The sequence below is a fragment of the Acinonyx jubatus genome, chromosome C1, assembly GCF_027475565.1.
Source record: "Acinonyx jubatus isolate Ajub_Pintada_27869175 chromosome C1, VMU_Ajub_asm_v1.0, whole genome shotgun sequence".
Lineage (NCBI taxonomy): Eukaryota > Metazoa > Chordata > Mammalia > Carnivora > Felidae > Acinonyx > Acinonyx jubatus.
In genome coordinates, this window is record NC_069381.1 from 128,046,207 (window position 1) to 128,066,268 (window position 20,062).

Here is a 20,062-nt window from a genome sequence, read left to right on the forward strand (position 1 = left end):
AGGAGCAGACGCATGGCACCCAGCAGTGCAGAAAGATGACAGGCATGGGGCTGTGACAAGAACATGTGGCTCAGATCCCTGCTCTCCTATTGTCTAGTCATGGGACCTTGGACTCTCTGAGCTTCACTTCCTTACCTGTAAAATATGGGTTGACAATCCTTGTGACGAGGGCTGTTGTGAGCATGGAACAATATATACCTCACGACGAACACCGCCTGACACACAGAGGGCTCTCAATAGATGCCAGTGTTAACAACAATCAGAAATGTACAACCGACAGAAATCAGGCAGAGAAGGTAGTGTTTCTGGAGTAGATAAAAGTATTAAAACATGACACTGAATGATGTATATGGGGTCTTCTAGATATTTCTGTGTTGTGAAATTAAAAGCTGCTAGAGGGGCAAGCCTGAGCAGAGGGCTGTGAGGGACATGGGATTTCAGTAAGAAATCCTGCTAGTATGTATGCTAAGTCAAGGAATCATGATTGTATGTTAGTGCAATTTTTTTTTTTCCTTTCTCAAAATGGAATAGTACGGTTCATGTCTTTAAAAAACCCTCCTGGCAACAGTACAGAAGATGTGCTGGAGGAATTTGGAGGTGGGGCTTTTCAGCAACACGGCAGGCAGGAGGATCATTTGATTTCAAAAGAAGCATTTAGACCTGTTATTTTTTTTTTATGTATGTATGTACGTATGTATTTATATTTACAATGGGGGAGATACGGCATGTGCAGAAAAAAGCTAGTAAAAAAGAGCATGCTGAGTAGCTAGAGAGGGGACACGAGTTCTGGAAATAACGAATCCTGCATTATGTTCAGTCTTGTTCTCTTACCCCTCTTTTCTCTCCTGCAAACCTAAGACTGACAAAGGCTTAAACCTCCCCAGGCTGAGTAGTCTTGCCAGCAAATGGATAACACTGTGAGTTTGCAGGATTTAGATGCATCAGGTAGATACAAAAGGGTAGTGCACCCTGAGCATCCCATCTTTATTGAATGCGCAGACCTGTAACAGCAATGGATGAAGCTGCTTCAAAGTCAGCTGTGTGATTATAGCAGAGAGAGCATAGGCTGCAGAGATTGCCAGCCTAGCTGCTCTATGTACATCATGGGTAAGTTCATTTCTCTCAGAAACTTAATCTAATTTGCTGGTCTCTCGTTCATAAAATTTACACACTAATCGACACACATGGACATCAATAAATAAGTATATACCAAAGACGGTGAGTGTAGTGAAGAAGAACAAAGCAGCATGAGGAGATGGAGAGTAACTGAGAGCTGCTTTTTGTGTAAAATGGTCAACGAAGGCATCTTCTGATAAGGTCCCACCTGAGCACACACTTGTCGGAAGTGAAGAAGTGAGTTTTGAAGATATTTGGAAAAAAGAATTCTGGGTCTGGGAAACAGCAAGTGCAAAGGTCCTGGTGTGGAAGAAAGCTGGGCATGGGGGCAGGAATCTTGAGGAGGTGTGTGAGATGGGAATAGAAAGCCGTGGAGAGCAAGCAGGTCGTGCAGGGGAGACCACGTGGGATATGTGGGCTGCATGGAGGCTCAGCCAGTCAGTGAGGGTAGACAGGCATCCAGCCAGCATCCCTCTGGGTGGGCAGAGAGAGGGGAAGTCGTCCTGAGCAGAGCAGAGGCACCATCTGACTTGCGTGGGCATCACGAGGCTGCCTTGCTGAGTACCAACTGCAGGTGCATTAGGAGGAGAGAGAATCCCACTGCAAAGAGAACTGAGATTGGTCAGTCAAACAATGAAAATGAGACTAGGAGTTGAAGGGGTGATCGGGTGGTTATATTCTGGATGTTTTAGAAGGTGGTACTACCAGGATTTGCTGATGGATGGCCAAGGTGTGACCATTGGCTCAAGAAATTTTGGCTGGTCTTGTAAGAATAAAACAAAGTTAAAAAAAATGCCTAAAATTTAATAGTTGCTCAAAAACTCAAGTTCACTTCCACCTTCCTTGGAAGTTCTTTAGCCTCTCCAGGTGTTCGTATGCAGAACATACATAGTCAAGAGTGGCACAAGGGGTAAGGTGGGGCGGGGGGTGGGCAGGAGGACGAAAGAATAGCATGAAGCCCCGTATCAATTAGATCTGAGTTTCAATTTTTCGCCAGAAGTTCCCTCCTCATCAGTAGATGCCTCAATCATAAATGACACAGAGAAAGAAGAGTAAAATAAAGGGAAAAATATAGTGCTACAGGGTGCTTCTTCAGCTATTACCTACTGCCTCCTATGTCCTTGACTGCATGTTTTCTGGGTAAAAAAAAAAAATGAAGAGGTTAAGCACCACATTATTTAATATCTATCACCAGGGCAAGCAGAGACAAGAAATGCTTGAGACAAGATACTTTCTTTCTCAGAACAACTCTGAGGAAATTCATTATAGGCCTTCATGTTAAAGCACAGCCAAGTGAAGCAAACAAACAGTGTTTCTCAAGGCTCAAAGCCTTAATCCAAGTAGCTTTAATGAAGCCTTGAAAAGCAACAATTGACAGTGGTAGAGGATTTCATTCCAGAAAGAATCAATGAAAAAAGGAAACTCATTGAACATTATAAATACTGGAAAATGGATGGAAAAGCCATGGTTAAGTACTTAGCAGAATACCTGGCATTCGAAGTGAAACAAAACAGTTTGGCTCAAACCTGTCCCTAAAATCTAGTTTTCAGTGATTAAACCAAAAGGCCTCTCTTCTCCAAGTGATTTTTTCATGTTAAGCCAAGTGTTAGGGATCCAGCCTTGGTATTTCTTAGTATCCTAGCTTTTCTTAGCTGTATCTCGTTGGAAAAGGCTGAACCTGGCCCTTTTCTAAGGCATCTGAAAGGCCCTTAGATTTTACACTAAAAAAAGGAAACCTACATTTACTGGGCATCTGTCTCCTATCAGGTCCTTGGCATTCAGTTCCGTTCTCACACTGCCACTCTAGGCTAACTCTCATCCCATTTTTCAGAGGTTGTACTTGAGACTGGCCCTAAGCCTCGCAGCTGGTACACCATGAAGCTGCGGTACAACTGAGTGGAGATGCCTCCCAAAGCCTCTCCTCTCTGGCCTCAGATGTCCTTCTCCATCACTGGCTAGTATTTACGCTCCCTGAGCCCCTGGATTCTTTCACCATTACTCTTAAACCATCAGGTAGATAAGACGTTTTATCAATGTTAGGGGCGCCACATCACACTTAGCCTGTTTTCTGTCATGTCTTCAGAGTTTGCAGTATGTGACATGGCTACACTATGGCACGAATTCATGTTGGACCTAACTTCCCCCAAACACTGCTGTCTGATGGGATAAGCGCAGGCGCATGCGCATGGACTTAATAACGTTGTATATGGCACCATGTAAGGCCCGATGGGGCAGAGCTCAGCAGATCATTGTTCGCTGTTGGATACCTGTCTCTTCCTTCCTAATTGTTTTCCTCCCAAACTATTTATTGCTATTTCCACCTTTAAGAAAAGATAACCTTGCCGGAGAAGGTGGGAGACACTCGGAGGAGCTCATAATAGGAGTAGCTCATAATCGGACTGTTAATACTAAAGGGATTTGGTGAAATGATGAAACTGCACTACCGATAATTGTTTGTGTGTGTATGTGTTTCCTGTCCAAATTAGTCTGTTAGCGGCTCAAGAAGATGAATATTGTAATTGATTAATTAAACCAACAGCAGTGGGGTGCTTACTATGCAGCAGGCATTGTGCTACATGCTCTCTTTGGAGCTAGGCACTCATAACACAATAGGATTACACATAGCTGAAAGTCAATCTGTGAATGGAAGAAGCTCTACTTAAGGACAGCCGTTGCTGTGCCTGCTACTGCTACTATTACTGAGCCCTCCCTTCTGGCATTCCACATTGTGACGGTTCACTACTTTTTGTGCTAACAAGTGGGAGCCAGGAAACATGAGCTAAGACATAGCGTGGTTAGAATACAATTTGTATTTGCTTTGAAAATGGAGTCTGAAAGATAAACATGGATGATGTCTACTCCAGAACAAAAGAGTGGAGAGGACAGTTAATTATTGAATATTTTATCCTACTATTTTAAACCTCTGCAAGTTTTTAAACTGCGGGTATTTGAGGTTATGTACGACACATATTTACCAAGTGGCTGCTTTTAGAGTTTTTCATCTGATGCTGTGTTAAATGGACTCTGAGTCCCCAAATAGATAAGACTAACTCATGTATCTACCCATCTGAACTCAGATTTTACCATAGTTTACTAGTGTCTCAATTTGGGATAGATATGAGGTCCATGGGAGAGGATGGAGAAAGGAGATGAATCCAAAAAGCTATGATTTCTTATCTGAGGGTCTGATTATTCAGTAAATGTATGTTGACTTGAAGGCAAATAATTAAGAATAGATGTTAAATTGTGACTGTTTGTTTTAGGTGAAGTTCATGAAAGCAAGTTTTTTTTTTCATAGATAGTTTTAATTCAAGATTGTGGTGAAAGAATATTCTAGGCTTCTGTTATATGGTATCTGGCATTGTAGATACACTGCTTTCTGTTGAATTTATCCGGCATTTGTTCCACCAAGCTATGTATATAGTTGTTCTTTGTATTTAAAAATAGTCTTCTGACAATGAATTGTATTTTCCAGCTTCAATGATCAGTGGCTTTCTCTGACAGTCTCTGCGCTTTTTTTTTTTATTTTCCTGCATTAAAAACTCCATTTGCTGTGTGTAAAGAATTTTCAAAAGCACAAGTATGAAGTATTGTCATTGTTCCAGTATGCCTGCTTCTAGTATTTACTGCCATTCACATTATCTACATTTATATTCTTTCATGCATGTATGAGTTTGTCTCATCTGTGCCACAATTTCCTGACTACATCTTGATATTGTAACTATTTGCATATTGACTTTTTCTCTTCAGCACCATTCATAACATGTCCCAAGGTATAGGCAACTGAGAGTTTAATTAACATAATGTTGATATATTTCCCCCTAGATTATTAACCTAGATACAGAAATGGTGTTACTGAAATGGACCATTATTATTACTGCTATTCCTTCCTTAGGATTTCTGGAGATTAAAAATATTCAATCCATACTAAAGTAAGCTGTTTTATTTGTTATCAATTTGAAACAATAAAAAAGAAACACAAACACACACAAAATATCTCCAACACAGTACCAAAGACTAAATTTATTGGTTGAGTACATGAAATGTGTTTTCATGTTATTTGATCCAAATAAATTTCTGTGGATTTTATTACTTCTAATTTTTGTGTACCTGCCAAGATCTGGAAGACAGAGACAGATGTTCCTATATAAGGCAAAGTAAGTGAAAATGTAACATAGACTTCTAGAGTCAGACTGACTAGGTTCCTAACCTGGTTCCTGTATTTCCTAGGTACATGACCTCATGTAAGTTTCTTAATATCTCTGTGACAGACTGTACTGTTTTCCTCAAAAAACTTATATGTTGACACCCTAAACCTCAATGTGACACTATTTGGAGACAGGGTTTTCATAGAGGCAAGGTAAGATTAAATGAGGTCATAAGACTAGAACTCCACTCTGATAACACTGGTGTCCTTAGAAGAAGAGGAAGAGGGGAGCCTAGGCAGCTCAGTCAGTTAAGAGTCTGACTCTTGATTTCAGCTCAGGTCATGATCTCACAAGTTTGTGAGATCAAGCCCTACAGCGGGCTCTGTGTTGACAGTGCAGAGCCTGCTTGGGATTCTCTCTCTCCCCCTCTCTTTCTGTCCTCCCCTTGCACTCTTCTTCTCTCTCTAAAAATGAATAATCTTTAAAAGAAGAAGAAGAAGAGGAAGAAGAAGAAGAAGAAGAAGAAGAAGAAGAAGAAGAAGAAGAAGAAGAAAGGGAGGGGAAAGGGGAGGGGGAGGAGGAAGAGAAGGAGGAGGAGGAAGAGGAGGAGGAGGAGGAGGAGGAGGAGGAGAAACAAGACACTTCAAAGATCTCTCTAGGCGCACCCTCCAAGGGAAGGCTACGTGAGGACAGAGACAGAAGATGCATATCTGCAAGGCAGGAAGGGTGGTCTCACCAGACACCACCCTACCTTGATCTAGGACATCAAGCCTCCAGAACTGTGAGAAATGAATTTCTGTTGTTTAAACCACCCCGTCGGTGGTATTTTGTTTTAGCAGCCCTAGCAGACAAACACAATGTCTAAAACAGTTTTTAATCCACTAGATACAAAAATAGCACATACCCGACAAGAAGTATTTGGATAAAAAAGAAAGTCATTTCAGTTACTTAGCACAGTACCTGACATATAGAAAGAGCTCAATAAATATTAGCTATTATTTTTTTAAAACTTTATTTACTTAGAGAGAGAGAGAGAAAGCTGGGAGGGGCAGAGAGAGAGAGAGAGAGAGAGAGAATCCCAAGTAGGCTCTGCACTGCCAGCTGGGAGCCTGACGCTGGCTTCAAATTCACGAACCATAAGATCATAACCTGAGCTGAAATCTAGGGTGGGACACTTAACCGACTGAGCCACCCAGGTGCCCTGAGGTAATTTCTTTCTACTCACATTAAAAGAAAGGAGTGTGAATAAACTTAGGGGGGCCTTTTCATTTCTGGGTTTTTGTTTTAGGGGGAGATTTGCTAAATTCGATTTGAGGAAGTTCAAAAGATGCTTTATATATATGAAATAAAGCTTTGATTTGCATGTACCTTCCTGCCAGGTCTCTCTTTTCTCATCCCAGTAAATAGCATCATTACGTTCTCAAGCTGGAAATCTGGTAGTGATCCTTCATACCTTCAGTTCCCTGCATACTCACATTCAATTCTTCATCAAGTCTTGCCAATTTTACCTTCAAACACTATTTTGTACCCATCTGTCCCTGTTTATCTTCATGGCCAATACCTTTCTCCAAGCCAACAGCTTTGTTCACCTGAACCCTTCAGTTAGTGTAATGATCAGTCACTCCTTGGGGTGCCTGGGTGGCTCAGTCGTCACTCTGTGGGGCACCTGGGTAGCTCAGTTGGTTAAGCATCCAACTTTATCTCAGGTCATGATCTCATGGTTCGTGGGATTCAGCCCCATGTTGGGCCTGCTTGGAGCCTGCTCTCCCTCTCTCTGCCCATCCACCACTTGCTCTTGCTCTCTCTCTCTCTCTCTCTCTCTCTCTCTCAAAATAAGTAAAGTTAAAAAAATAATCAGTCACTCTGTTTCCAGTTGTCCTCTTCTTCACAGCTGTATTAGCGCTATTCAAAGCTATAAATCAAAACCTCTTTCTCTGGATTAACTTTTTAAAATCCTGCTGCACTTTGGGGCACCTAGGTGGCTCAGTCAATTAAGCATCCAACTTCGGCTCAGGTCATGATCTCTCAGTCTGTGAGTTCGAGCTCTGTGTGGGGCTCTGAACTGACAGCCCAGAGCCTGGAGCCTGCTTCAGATTCTGTGTCTCCTCTCTCTGCCCCTCTCCTGCTTGTGCTCTGTCTCTCTCCCTCTCAAATAAAATAAATAAACATTAAAAAAAAATAAAATCCTGCTGCACTTAGAGCACAATATGAACTCTTTGTTGGGACAAGAAAGTCTTCAAATAGTTGATCCCTGCCTACCTCCTCACATATAACTTCTTACCATGTGACGCCTTGCCCACCATGTCTGAGCCATACTGGCTTTTAGGTCCTCCAACTGCCAAGCTCCTTCCAACATGCTGCAGTTTTAAAACACTGCCCCGTATCTTTCAACACTCCTGTAATGAAGAAGAGAAGTCCATGTCTCCCCTGTTTGAATCTGGGTGGCTTTGTGACTGCTCTGATCAAGAGAGTATATAAGAAGTGACACTATGTGATGTATTAGTATGCTAAGACTATTGTAACAAATACCACAGAGTGTGTGGCTTAACCAACAGAAATTTATTTCCTTGCAGTTCTGGAGGCAGGAAGCCCAAGATCAAGGTGCCGGCAGAGTTGGTTTCTTCCGAAGCATCTCTTCTTGGCTTGGAAGCAGACATCACCTCACTCTGTCCTCACCTGATTGTCCCTTGGTCTGCATTGTCGAGTCCTAATTTCCTCTTGTAAGGATACCAGAGTGAAAGGGCCCACTCCTATGGTCTCATTTTACCTTAATTACCTCTTTGAAAGTAGTTTTACCTCCAAATATAGTCTCATCCAAGGTACTGGAGCACAGGACTTCAGAATATGAATTTGGAGGGACATAAGTCAGCCCATAACACTTCTGAGGCCAGGTTCTAAAAGGCATTTTTTAGATGCTGTTCACTCTGAGGCCCTAAGCCACTATGTAAGAAATATGACTACCCTGGGGCACCATGCTGTGGGGAAGTCCAAGCCACTGGACAGACCACATGTAGATTCTCGGGTTCACAGCCTCAGCTCAGGCTGACCTTTGAGCTGTGCTAGCACAAGAGCCAGTCATGGGAGCAAAATCCTAGTAACTTCAGCTGATTTCAGCCCTTAGCCATCCAAGTCACCCAATACTTTGTGAAGCAGACACAAGCCATCCTGCAGGCTGCAGCTTATTCAAACTCCTCACCCACAGGACCCCTGAGCACAGTAAATTGGTTGTTTTATGCCACTAAGTTTGGGGTGGTTTGTTATACAGCAACAGATAAGGGTAACACAATCACAGGGCTTCACATATGCTCTTTTGTCTCCCTGGAATGCTCTTCCCTCTGCTCTCCACCATCATCCTTAAGCATCACCTCCTGAAAGAGGTCTCTTCTGATGGCCAGCGTAAAGTGTCCCCTTTCATTTGTCTTGAGTTCCTTATCCTCCTTCAGAGCGTATAAACACTTAAACAGCATTTAATCACTTATTTTTATTATTCAGTTTCTGCCTCTTCCACGATACTCCTTGGTTTTTAAGAGTAGGAATCACTTTTAATTTGTTCGCCCAGATCAGATATGCTTTATGGGCTCATAATCAGAAGCTGTGGAATACTTATTATATAGATAGATGACTATCGGTTCATTGTTGCTCTGTTCTTTTTGGAAAAAGTCATTGAAAGTAAATGATGGGATTTAGGAAGAGGTGTGGTTAAACTTAAGCAGGGTGCTTTGAGTACCTGTTCCCGCTAACTCTAATCTAGGAACTGATAGTGCAATGACCACCAAGGAAACCCAAATGCTAAATAAGTCCTCCAGTGGACAGCACTGTGTCAACTCACAAATAGTCTGCTTTTTAGCATAGTCTCCCCAGGGTGTTGGCAACTTAACATGGGAGTCAAAGTGATGAAACTACTGGCTAAAAATGCCCAAGAGAGTGTGCCCTTGGTGGATGAGGCTGTTTCTATGTTCTTCCATAAACACCAGGCGGAGCCATTAAGAGTCTGTGGACACTGAAGATGAAATATTTAAGCAAATCTATAGATAGGTCTGCTAGAAACCATGGAGGTCAACCCAGAGAGAGTGCTGGAGTCTTAGGGCCCAAGGTCAGCATTCTGGTCTACAGTGAGCAGCACCATTAAGCCATCACATGGAGGAGGTGGTATCATGGCCTTGACAGGTCCAGCGTCACAATTCCTAAACCCCCTTCCTCTTGTAATAGTACCTTTTTCTTTGTTGTTCTTGCTCCCAAAGTGTTGCATTTGTTTCCAGTTATGGTTCTCAGTTCTCATGATTTATATATTGCCTCAACCTATGATCTGTGTGTATGCACCTCTGCCAAAATCTGAAAATGATGTCTGTGTAGGCTGTTCTGAGTAGGCAGGTGAGGATGCATGTGTGGATAAAAGGAAACAGAAATAAAAATGTGACTAACATGGCAAAGAAGGTTAAGGAACTGGCTGATTGTTCTCAGACATCTTGGTTTACATCCAAAGTATGTCAAATTAAAAGTAAAAAACCATGGACTGTATTGCTTTCCAAGTTTGCTGATCTCATACATGCTGTGTCAGAAAGGGGAACTTTGTGATTAGGGATATAATCATCTCAGGCAACCAAACATGTTTTTAGAATCCTGGAGAGAAATTTGGTCCGTGGAAAGTCCTAGAGAAGAGGAGGAGATTGGGAAGCTACTTAGGTGACCTGTCATATACATGGCCCGGGAGGAGAGTAGGATGTGCAGTTGGACTTTTTAAAAAAAAATGTTTATTTATTTATTGTGAGAGAGACTGAGAGAGTGTAAGAAAGTGAGCAGGGGAGAGGCAGAAAGAGAGGGAGAGAGAGAATCCAAAGCAGGCTCCACGCTGTCAGCACAGACCCCGACGCGGGACTCAACTTCAGGAACCATGAGATCATGACCCAAGCAGAAATCACGAGTCAGATGCTCAACTGACTGAGCCACCCACGTGTCCCATAATTGAACTTTTTAAAAGGCACCTTCATAGGTAAGAAAAAAAGAGTTGAAAACCTAACTCTTAAAGTGTCAAGGTGGGGACTCCTTTTAGGAGAAGGTCTCATCTAAAAACTCAAACAAACAAACAAACTTGTGTCAGTGTCAGGCCTGAGGCTGTGGACTTCCTTTTAAATGGAGAGAGAACCTTGGGGCGCCTGGGTGGCTCAGTCGGTTAAGCATCCGACTTCGGCTCAGGTCATGATCTCACAGTCCGTGAGTTCGAGCCCCGCGTCGGGCTCTGTGCTGACAGCTCAGAGCCTGGAGCCTGCTTCGGATTCTGTTCTCCCTCTCCCTCTAATCCTCCCCCGTTCATGCTCTGTCTCTGTCTCAAAAAAAATAAACATTAAAATAAAATAAAATAAAATAAATGGAGAGAGAACCTCAGGTACACTGGCCCAGCCTTCTGAGTCCTGCACCTTAAAGCTTCACTCTAAAGACTCTGCCCTCCTCCTGCCTTGTCACCTTGGCTTTATCAGCTTGTGCTGTCATCTCATTGACCTATCTTTCTGAACCTAGGGTCTTTCAAATGTTCCTTCTGCTGGCATTCAGGTTTAGTTTGTGTCCTTAATCATTTATTTGAAGTCTTAATAACTGGCTCTTTATAATTCTGAATAATATGGCTCTTGCTAGCTCCATTGGTTATTCTTTTTATTCCACTTTTAGAGGTTTGTTGACTGCTATTGACTATATACCTCACGGCATATTTTATAGAAAGCCCAAACCTCCAGATTAAATGGAAAAAAAAACCTGAGGCAAATCACAAATATTTGGTATTGTGCAAAATAAACTTTCAAGCAATTGACTACATGTCCACCTTTTCAAAATGCAGCTTCTGTGACTTCTTGCTCTTAAATCATCTCTTGTCGTGTTTAACGCACACAAATCCTCCAAATACCTTGCATAGCTCTTTTCTTTTCTTTTTTTTAAGAAGTTGAGAAAAGTGAATTTATTGAAGTAACCTGTATTGTATGTTCTAAAAATTCTTTCATTCACTATATCAACATGACCTATAATTAAGTGATTTGAGGGAGAAATTCCCTTAAAGATGATTTTCATATTGACTGAAAAATTTCTATGAGATTGTTTTGTATGAGTGGTCCTGTGATAAGCGTATCTAAAGAAATCAAGATACACAGAAGGCCATTTTATTAATGGGGGATAACTTAGAAGGAAAGAAGGGAAAGTTATAAAAATTTTAGAGAGAATATCTGACTTAAAACAGGGACTGAATAAACATCTAGATATTTCACATCTGTATAAATCAAGAGGGAAACCATCTATCAAATATTCAGGTCACTCCAAGATAAGAAAAATTATTAACATGTCAGATTACAGAACCAAGAATCAAAAAGATCCTGAAAGGCAAAAAGGAAAGAATATGAAATTAATGGAGGGAAATGTGAAGTCTTGCACTTATATTTGGAAAAAGTTTCAGTGGAAATTGCCATTTCATGTGAAAAAATATCTGTATGTTTAGTTGTCCTCTAGCTACACTTAAGCAACAGAAAACTCTCCCAACTTTTAGCTACATTATAGAAGTAGATCATACGGGACCATCAAAGGAGGTTACTGTGCCCTTGGACTCAGATCATGTCTTGATATTCATACTTGGTTCTAAAAGGGATATTGAGTAATGAGTTGTTTCCAGAAGATGGTGACCAGGATCTGGAAGTTTCCTGAATATGAAATCAGGGGTAGTGGAAGGATTTGTAGTTATACATCAAGAAGCAAGCAGATATCAGAGACAATCAGAGTGCTATTTGTAAATATTAGAAAAAGGTGTCAAATAAAAAAAAAGGGCATTTGGGTAGTTTTAAAGGGTAGGTCTAGAATAATGCATGGAAATTATTGAGAAGCAGAACTCAGCTTGGGGATATTTGACTTAAGAAAAGCTTAACTACTTATTATGTTCTGAGCATGGGGAATACAAGGATGAATAGAACTCAATCTCTGTTCTCAACTTTATATTTTAATTTTTTTAATGTTTATTTATTATTGAGAGAGAGAGAGAGAGAGAGAGAGAGACAGAATCCGAAGAAGGTCCAGGCTTTGAGCTGTCAGCACAGAGCCTGACGCAAGCCTCCAACTCACAAACCATGAGATCATGACCTGAGCCAAAGTCAGAAGCTTAACTGACTGAGCCACACAGGTGCCCCTCAACTTTATATTTTAGAAGGGGAGCAAACTTCTAAATATGCAATTTCAACCTATGAGGTTGTTATCCCCTCCCCACCTCCGCCCAATAAGCAATACTCTGGCACCAGCTGGGTGTCTTAGAATTTAACTTAAGTCTGACACTATTGTGGAATTATGTAAAACCTCTGGACATGAGAGACTCCATTTTGAAAAAAAGCCCCATTTTCCATTCTAAAACAAATGGTAAATGAACTCGTTGTGAAATGGGCAAAAAGACCTTCAGACTGGGCCAGAAACAGCAAGTATTTTAGAAGCAATTGTTGGTAAGGTCAACAGGACAATGGACATTCTGATCTTAAGGCTGTGGGTTGTGGACATTTCAAAGACCTAATAGCTAACTAATGAACACCAAGAGTAGTTTCATTTGCTAACACCAATAGAATAGTTGATCGATGTGTAACCAAAAGTGACTCTGCCTGTTAGTCTCAATTGACAATTTTTCCCCTCTTTTATCCAAGTCATTAATTGCTCCCCTTCTTCTTTCCCTGCTTTTACCTTGGACACTTTTCCCATTACTGCTGGAATCTGTGTTCCCTGAATTACAATCCTCAACCCCTACATAAAGCCTTTGTTCTTTTTCAGTTTTGCCTCCTTTATAGGTTAACACTATCTATCCAGACATAGCATCACATCCCACAGGTTAAGGTCTCTGTCCAGCAAGACTGCCCCCCTCCCCAATTTGGGATGCCAGTTGCAAGTTCAGGTCACGACCTGTGCTTCTGACCAACTATCTACATTTTGGAGGTTCCAGTGACTTTTCTTGGATTTGATTCATTTGCTAGCATGGCTCGCAGAACTCAGAGAAACGTTTTACTTACTAGATCACTGGTTTATTATAAAAGGACCTAACTCAGGAATGACCAGAATAAAGAGATGCAAAGGACAAGGTGAGGTGAAATGGTGCAGAGCTTTCATGCCCTCTCCAAGTGTGCCACTCTCTCCAAATCCCCATGTGTTCACCAACCTGGAAGCTCTCTGAATGTCTTCCTTTTGAGTTTTTATGAAGGTTTCATTACACAGGCATGATTCATTAAGCAATCAGGTTGACTGCTTCAACCTCTATCTCCTTTCAACTCCCCAGAGGTCAGGGGTATGGGACTGAAATGGCCAACCCTTTAATCACAGGCAACCAGCCCCACTCCTTAGGTGCTATAGAGAAGTCACCTCATTATCATAGATCCAGTTGTGGTGCAAAGGGGCTTGTTGTGAACAACAAGACAACCCATTACACCTGTATGGCTCTGGAGTGGTTTTTAGGAATAGAGGACAGGATTGCTCTTATTGTTGAGGAAATTCCAAGGGTTTGGGAAGCTGCAAGTCAAGAACCAAAAATGAAGACCAAATATGTATGAGAAACATACTTGGGTCACCCGAATAACCAAATACATACTCCATGTAACTCATAATATCATGGGGAGGCAATGAGTTAAGCAAAGTAACTATTCAATGTGATGGGTGGCAGAGAGGAAAAAATGTCCAAGCTAGGGAAAGTTTATGTCCCAGCTAGGGAAAGTTAAAGGGATATGTTTGAACTAAACCTTGAAAAGTGAATGTGTGCTTGTAGAAGGATGGACTACGGGATTGAGGGAATGAACGCCAGTTAGAAAGGTGACAGCAAAAAGCCAGAGGGACATGTCAGGAGTGGAGGAAGATTTAGAAATGGCAGAATGAATAGGACCTAGTGCTGTTGGGGGTGGGTAAGGGAGGTGAAGAAGAAATGCACCCAGGATAATTCTACAGATTTGTATTTGGGTGCTTGGATAGCTGGTGTACCATTACCAGAAAGAAGCAATATGGCGAGCAGGAGATGTTCAGGGACAAGAAGAGAAAAGAGGGAATTCAGTGTTTTGTGAATTGAGTTTGTGACAGCCCAGAGGCATCTTGATAACAATGTAGAATCAAGAGATAGAAATCAGAAAAATGATCAATGTGACAGGTGTAGATCTAGAAGTCCTCAGTTTCTTAAGTGGTAATTAGTCTTGATAGTGGGTGGTATTATGCAGGGTATGGTAGATATTTTACCAAGTGAGAAGGCCAAGAACAAAATCTTGAAGAAGTCAGTAGTTTGAGGTTGGTTGGAAAGGGGTTTGTGGCAGGCAAGAAGCTGTGCTTAAATATAAATATGGTGCTATTCTGGAAAATCCATGATAATGGATGCCTGAACTTGGAAATGTTGGGTTTTATAACCCAAAAGATCATAAATCTCTTATGATTCTGTAAATACAAAAAGAGCTGATGGTTGAGACTGATTTTTGTAGGAGGTTTTAGAGTTGGAATCCCATTATGGTGTCCTTATTTTCTTTCTTTCTTTCCATGTCACCAATCCCCACACATTTTAATATGTATTTCAGAGTCCATCTGTCTCTGGAATGTCTCAGCCTTTCAGGGCTATTCTCTCTCAAGTCAAGAGCAATGTGTTGGAATTAGTCAGATACCCCCTCCAGACCTTCAAATTGTGGATATCCTAATCAGTATGTGTAAAATACACGACTTTCAGGCAACTAATAAGAGTGCTTCTTTGAATCATTATGTATTCTGTCATTCTTTGAAAGACATTGCCAGCCTAATTTGTGGTTAATAATCTAGTGATCAACACGAAGGAGTTGTTCTATTGTCTGGTTAAACTGAAGATCTTCATTCTCATATGTAGACACAGTTCAGTGAGGTAGAAAGCAGAGTTTGGATTAGGTTTTGGGCTCCAAATTCCATTTTATCACTTGTTATGATTTATTTTTTTTTTTATCTGTCAAATGGTGATTCTATGGAGGTTATGGGGCTGTTCTTGCAATTAAATAAGATGATGGAGAAAAAAACACCTGGAATAGTGCATGACACTTAGTGGACTCACTCCCAAATGGTAATTGCTATTTCTATTTTTATTTTGGAAAACATATTTTCATCTTCCCTCATTGTGTGCAAAAATCTCTATCTAATCTTTAGAGATATACCTATTACCTCAGTCTACAAGGATAAAAGACTTTAAGGGGGGAAAAAAACACTGTGGTTATTCAAAGGATTTTCATGGCACTGATAAATGGGTCTTTTGTCCAATATAGATTTCCTCGATCACTTCAATGCTCATTATAGCAGCACCTCTGTTCTATTCTCTCTTTTACAGTTTTGTTCCTACAACAAAAGAAATCAAAGCACCCAAGTTCAATGCAGTGCAGAGAAACCTTAATCTAACTTCACTGAAACAAAGAGTCAGAACAGAAGGGACTGCCTAAATTTTTCTCCTTGCTCTGCCCGGTGAGTGCTGCTTGCAGGAAATATGTTATCACACAGGCCACATGTACTGCAGCATCAAAGGGGGCAGAATCAGGTGAACTGGGGATTTTGTCTCTCATCAGCTTCTTTGGGAAGCTATAACATCTATAACATACCTATGACACCATCCTCAGAGACTTATCTGCCTGCAACTCACAAACTCACCACTACACAGTACAATGGAAGTCAACAAACCCTCAAAGACATCTAGGCTTTGAAAATTAATGAACTCTTGGGAAACAGTGTCTACTATTTTAAGAAGAAAAAATTCTTAAAACAATAGGTTAAAGTTCAGACTGAATATGGGATGGCGAATAAGTTAGCAATTATTGCTTCCATGGGCAACGTTTGATTGCCTGAGGAAGAGAAACTACAAAGCACTGTATAAGCATACCTCATGTTATTGCATTTCACTTTATTACATTTTGTTTTTTTAAAAATTGCAAGTTTGTGGCAACCTTGCATCAAGAAAGTCTATTGATGTCATTTTTCCAACAGCATTTGCTCATGCCATGTCTTTGTGTCACATTTTGGTGATTCTTGCATTATTTCACTATTGCATTACTATTCATTATTATTTCATGCTATAATATTATTCATTATTATTTTACGCAATAATTTCATCATTATTATATTTGTTACGGTGATCTGTGATCAGTGATTTGGGATGTTACTACAGTCATTGTGTTGGGGCACCACAAACTATGCCATATAAAACAGCAAACTTAATTGATAAATGCTGTGTGTGTTCTGACTGCTCCACCAACCAGCCATTCCCCCATCTCTCTCTTTCCCTTCAGGCCTCCCTATACCCTAAAACACAATAATATTGGAATTAGGGCAATCAATAGCTATACAAAGACCTGTAAATGTTCAAGTGAAAGGAAGAGTCAAATGTCTTGTCTCTCACTTTCAATCAAAAGATAGAAATGATTAAGCTCGGTGAGGAAGGCATGTTGAAAGCCATATAGGCCGAAAGTGAGTCCTCTAATGCCAAACAGTTAGCCAACTTGCAAATGCAAAAAAGAAGTTCTTGAAGGGAGTTAAAAGTGCTACTCCAGGGAACACACGAATGATAAGAAAGCACAACAGCCTTATTGCTGAAATGGAGAAGGTTTCATTAGTCTGGATAGAAGATCAAACCAACCATAACATTCCCTTAACCAAAGCCTAATCCAGGGCAAGGGCCTAACTCTCTTCATTTCTATGAAGGCTGAGAGAGGTGAGGAAGCTTCAGGAGAAAAGTTTGAAGCTTTCAGAATTTGGTTCATCAAATGTACAGAAAGAAGCCATCTTGATAATATAAAAGTAGAAGATGAAGCAGGAAGGGCTGATATAGAAGCTGCAGCACCTCATCCAGGAGATCTAGCTAAGATAATTAGTGAAGGTGGCTACACTTAAGATTTTCAATTTAATCAAAACAGCTTTCTAGCAGAAGAAGATGTCATCTACGACTTTCATAGCTCTAGAGAAGTCAATGCCTGGCTTCAAAGCTTCAGAGGACAGGCTGACTCTGTTGGTAGGAGCTAATGCAGCTGGTGACTTTAAGTTAAAGGCAGTGTTCACTTACCATTCTGAAAATCCAAGAGCCCTTATAAATTATGCCAAATCTACTCTGCCTATGCTCTATAAATGGAACAACAAAGCCTGGATGACAGCATATTTGTTTACAAGATGGTTTACTGAACATTTTAAGCCCACTGTGAGACTTACTGCTCAGGAAAAAGATTTCTTTCAAAATATTACTGCTCATTGACAATGCACCTGGTCACCCAAGAGCTCTGAGGGAGATGTGCAATGAGATTGAGGTTGTTTTCATGCCTGCTAACACAACCTCCATCCTGCAGCCCTTGGATCAAGTCTTGACTTTCAAGTCTTATTATTTAAAAACAACAACAACAACAACAACAACAACAACATAGTTTGCAAAGCATAGATAGTGATTCCGCTGATGGATCTGGGCAAAGTTAATTGAAAACCTTCTGAGAAGGAGTCACCATTCTAGATGCCATTAAGAGCACTCGCGGTTCATGGGAAGAGGTCAAAATATCAGCATTCACAGGGATTTGGAAGAAGGTGATTCCAACCCTCCTGGATGACTTGGAGGGGTTCAAGACTTCACTGTAGGAAGTAACTACAGATGTGGTTGAAATAGCAAGAGAACTAGAATTAGAAGTGGAGTCTGAAGATGTGCTGCAATCTCATGATAACACTTTCACGGATGAGGAGTTTCTTCTTATGGATAAGAAAGTGGTTACTTGAGACGAAATCTATTCCTGGTAAAGATGCTGGGAAGATTGTTGAAATGACAACAAAGGATTTAGAACGTTACGTAAACTTAGTTGATAAACCGCCAGCAGGGTTTGAGAGGATTGACTCCAACTTTAAAAGAAGTTCTACTGTGGGTAAATGCTACCAAACAGTGTCACATGTTACAGAGAAATTGTTCATGAAAGGAAGAGTCCATCAATGTGGCAAACTTGTCTGGGGTCTTATTTTAAGAAATGGCCATGGCCACCTCTGCCTTCAGTAACCACCACCCTGTTTAGTGAGTAGCCATCAACATCTTGCTAAAAGTTCAGATGATGGTTAACATTTTTTACCAATAATGTATTTTTTGGTTAAGGTATGTACATTTTTAAAGACATAATGTTATTGCACACTCAAGAGACTATAGTATAGTGTAAACATAACTTTTTTAAAAAGATTTTATCTTTAAGTAATCTCTACACCCAACATGAGGCTTGAACTCACAACCCTGAGATCGAGAGTCGTGTGCTTACTGACTGAGCCAGCCAGGCGCCCCTAAACATAACTTTTGTATGCACTCGGAAACTAAAAAAAAAATAAAATGAAATCATTTGACTAGCTTTATAATACTCCCTTTACTACAGTAGTCTGGACCCGAACCCACAGGATCTCTGAGATGCGTCTGTGTCAGTGATAAAAACAAAATATCAACAAAAATGAGAACAAGCACAACCACAATCATAATAATGTGCTTTCATTCATGCAACAAGGAATCATCAAATTCCACCTTAGATTCCAGATTTGATTGCTGTACCAGGAAGCACAGGGGATAGGAGTGTCACAGCCCCTAGGTAAACAAACACCAAAATATCTGCCACCAAAATTTTACACTCACATACACACACTTTCAGAAGAGGGAGAAATAAGCATTGACTTCAGTGATCAGAAAAGGCTTCATATGGTAAACAGTAATGAAATGTGGTGAGGAACTATTTTGGAAATAGAATATGGAATGAGCTGAGGTCTGTAGGACACAAAGGAGGAGGAAGGGAGAGGCTGAGGGAAGAAACGGCAAGAAGTCCCAAGTGCCTGTCACCCACAGTGGGGTCACATTAGGCAAGGCCAGAGGAATATGGTGGGAGAAGGTTGCAGAGGGACATGAGCACCAGGCTGGAGAACTGGGATTTTTCCTCTGCAGTTTAGCTGATGAAAAGCCATCTGCTCTCAAGTAGGGAAATGACATATGATCAAAGATGCAGTGCGAGATTAACCTAGCAGTAGTGAATCTTCCTCAGGGATGAGGCAGGAACTGTACATATGCATAAAGAAACAAAAAGATATAATATACATATTATATATTATATATTATATATTATATATTATATATTATACAGTGGCACTGCACAGAATAGATTAGAATGTGAAGGGGGAGAAATCATGAGCAGGGAGAACAGACAGGAAGCAGGCGGGAAGATGTAATCCTTGACCCTAGAATTATCTGGATACGTACACTTGGAGTTGCTTTTGTAACAACTGTGGCAATTTCCCCCTAATCCATTCATATCTGCTCACTAAAATCCTCTTGTGCAAAATGGTACAAATTTGCACACTGGGTTCTCAATCCACAGAAAAGAACCATGCAAACTGATCATATGGGGCTCAAGTTCATGCTTAGTTCTTCACCTTAGGGCCCTAGTGGCACGAATGACCTTACCAGCTGGAGATCATGACTATGATCTGCAGTAGGAAAGGGAGGGACAAGTTAGGAGTAGATTTTAGTAATTAGGTCCTGGTTAACTCAGGAAAAAAGGGTATGTAGACGTCTGAGAAAATCTCTGTTGCAGTTAAGAGCACGAGGTACAATATTATTTTTCAACTCTCTGGCTAGAGGTATTCTGGTACTTGGTTTTTTTCTGTTTCTCTCTCTCTCTTTTAATGTTTATTTATTTTTGAGAGAGAGAGAGGACAAAGCGGGGGAAGGGCAGAGACAGAGGGAGACACAGAATCCGAAGCAGGCTCCAGGCTCTGAGCTGTCAGCAGAGTCTGATGTGGGGCTCAAACCGCAAACCACAAGCTCATGGCCTGAG

The 20,062-nt window shown here is 40.9% G+C and overlaps 1 protein-coding gene and 1 pseudogene across 1 annotated transcript in view; one reads left to right on the forward strand and one right to left on the reverse strand.

The window, feature by feature from the left end:
* The window catches only part of LOC128312173 (tigger transposable element-derived protein 1-like), a 34,220-nt pseudogene extending 15,921 nt beyond the window's left edge, over nt 1–18,299 (forward strand).
* The window catches only part of NXPH2 (neurexophilin 2), a 113,395-nt gene that overhangs the window by 53,538 nt on the left and 39,795 nt on the right, over nt 1–20,062 (reverse strand). The window lies entirely within an intron of this gene.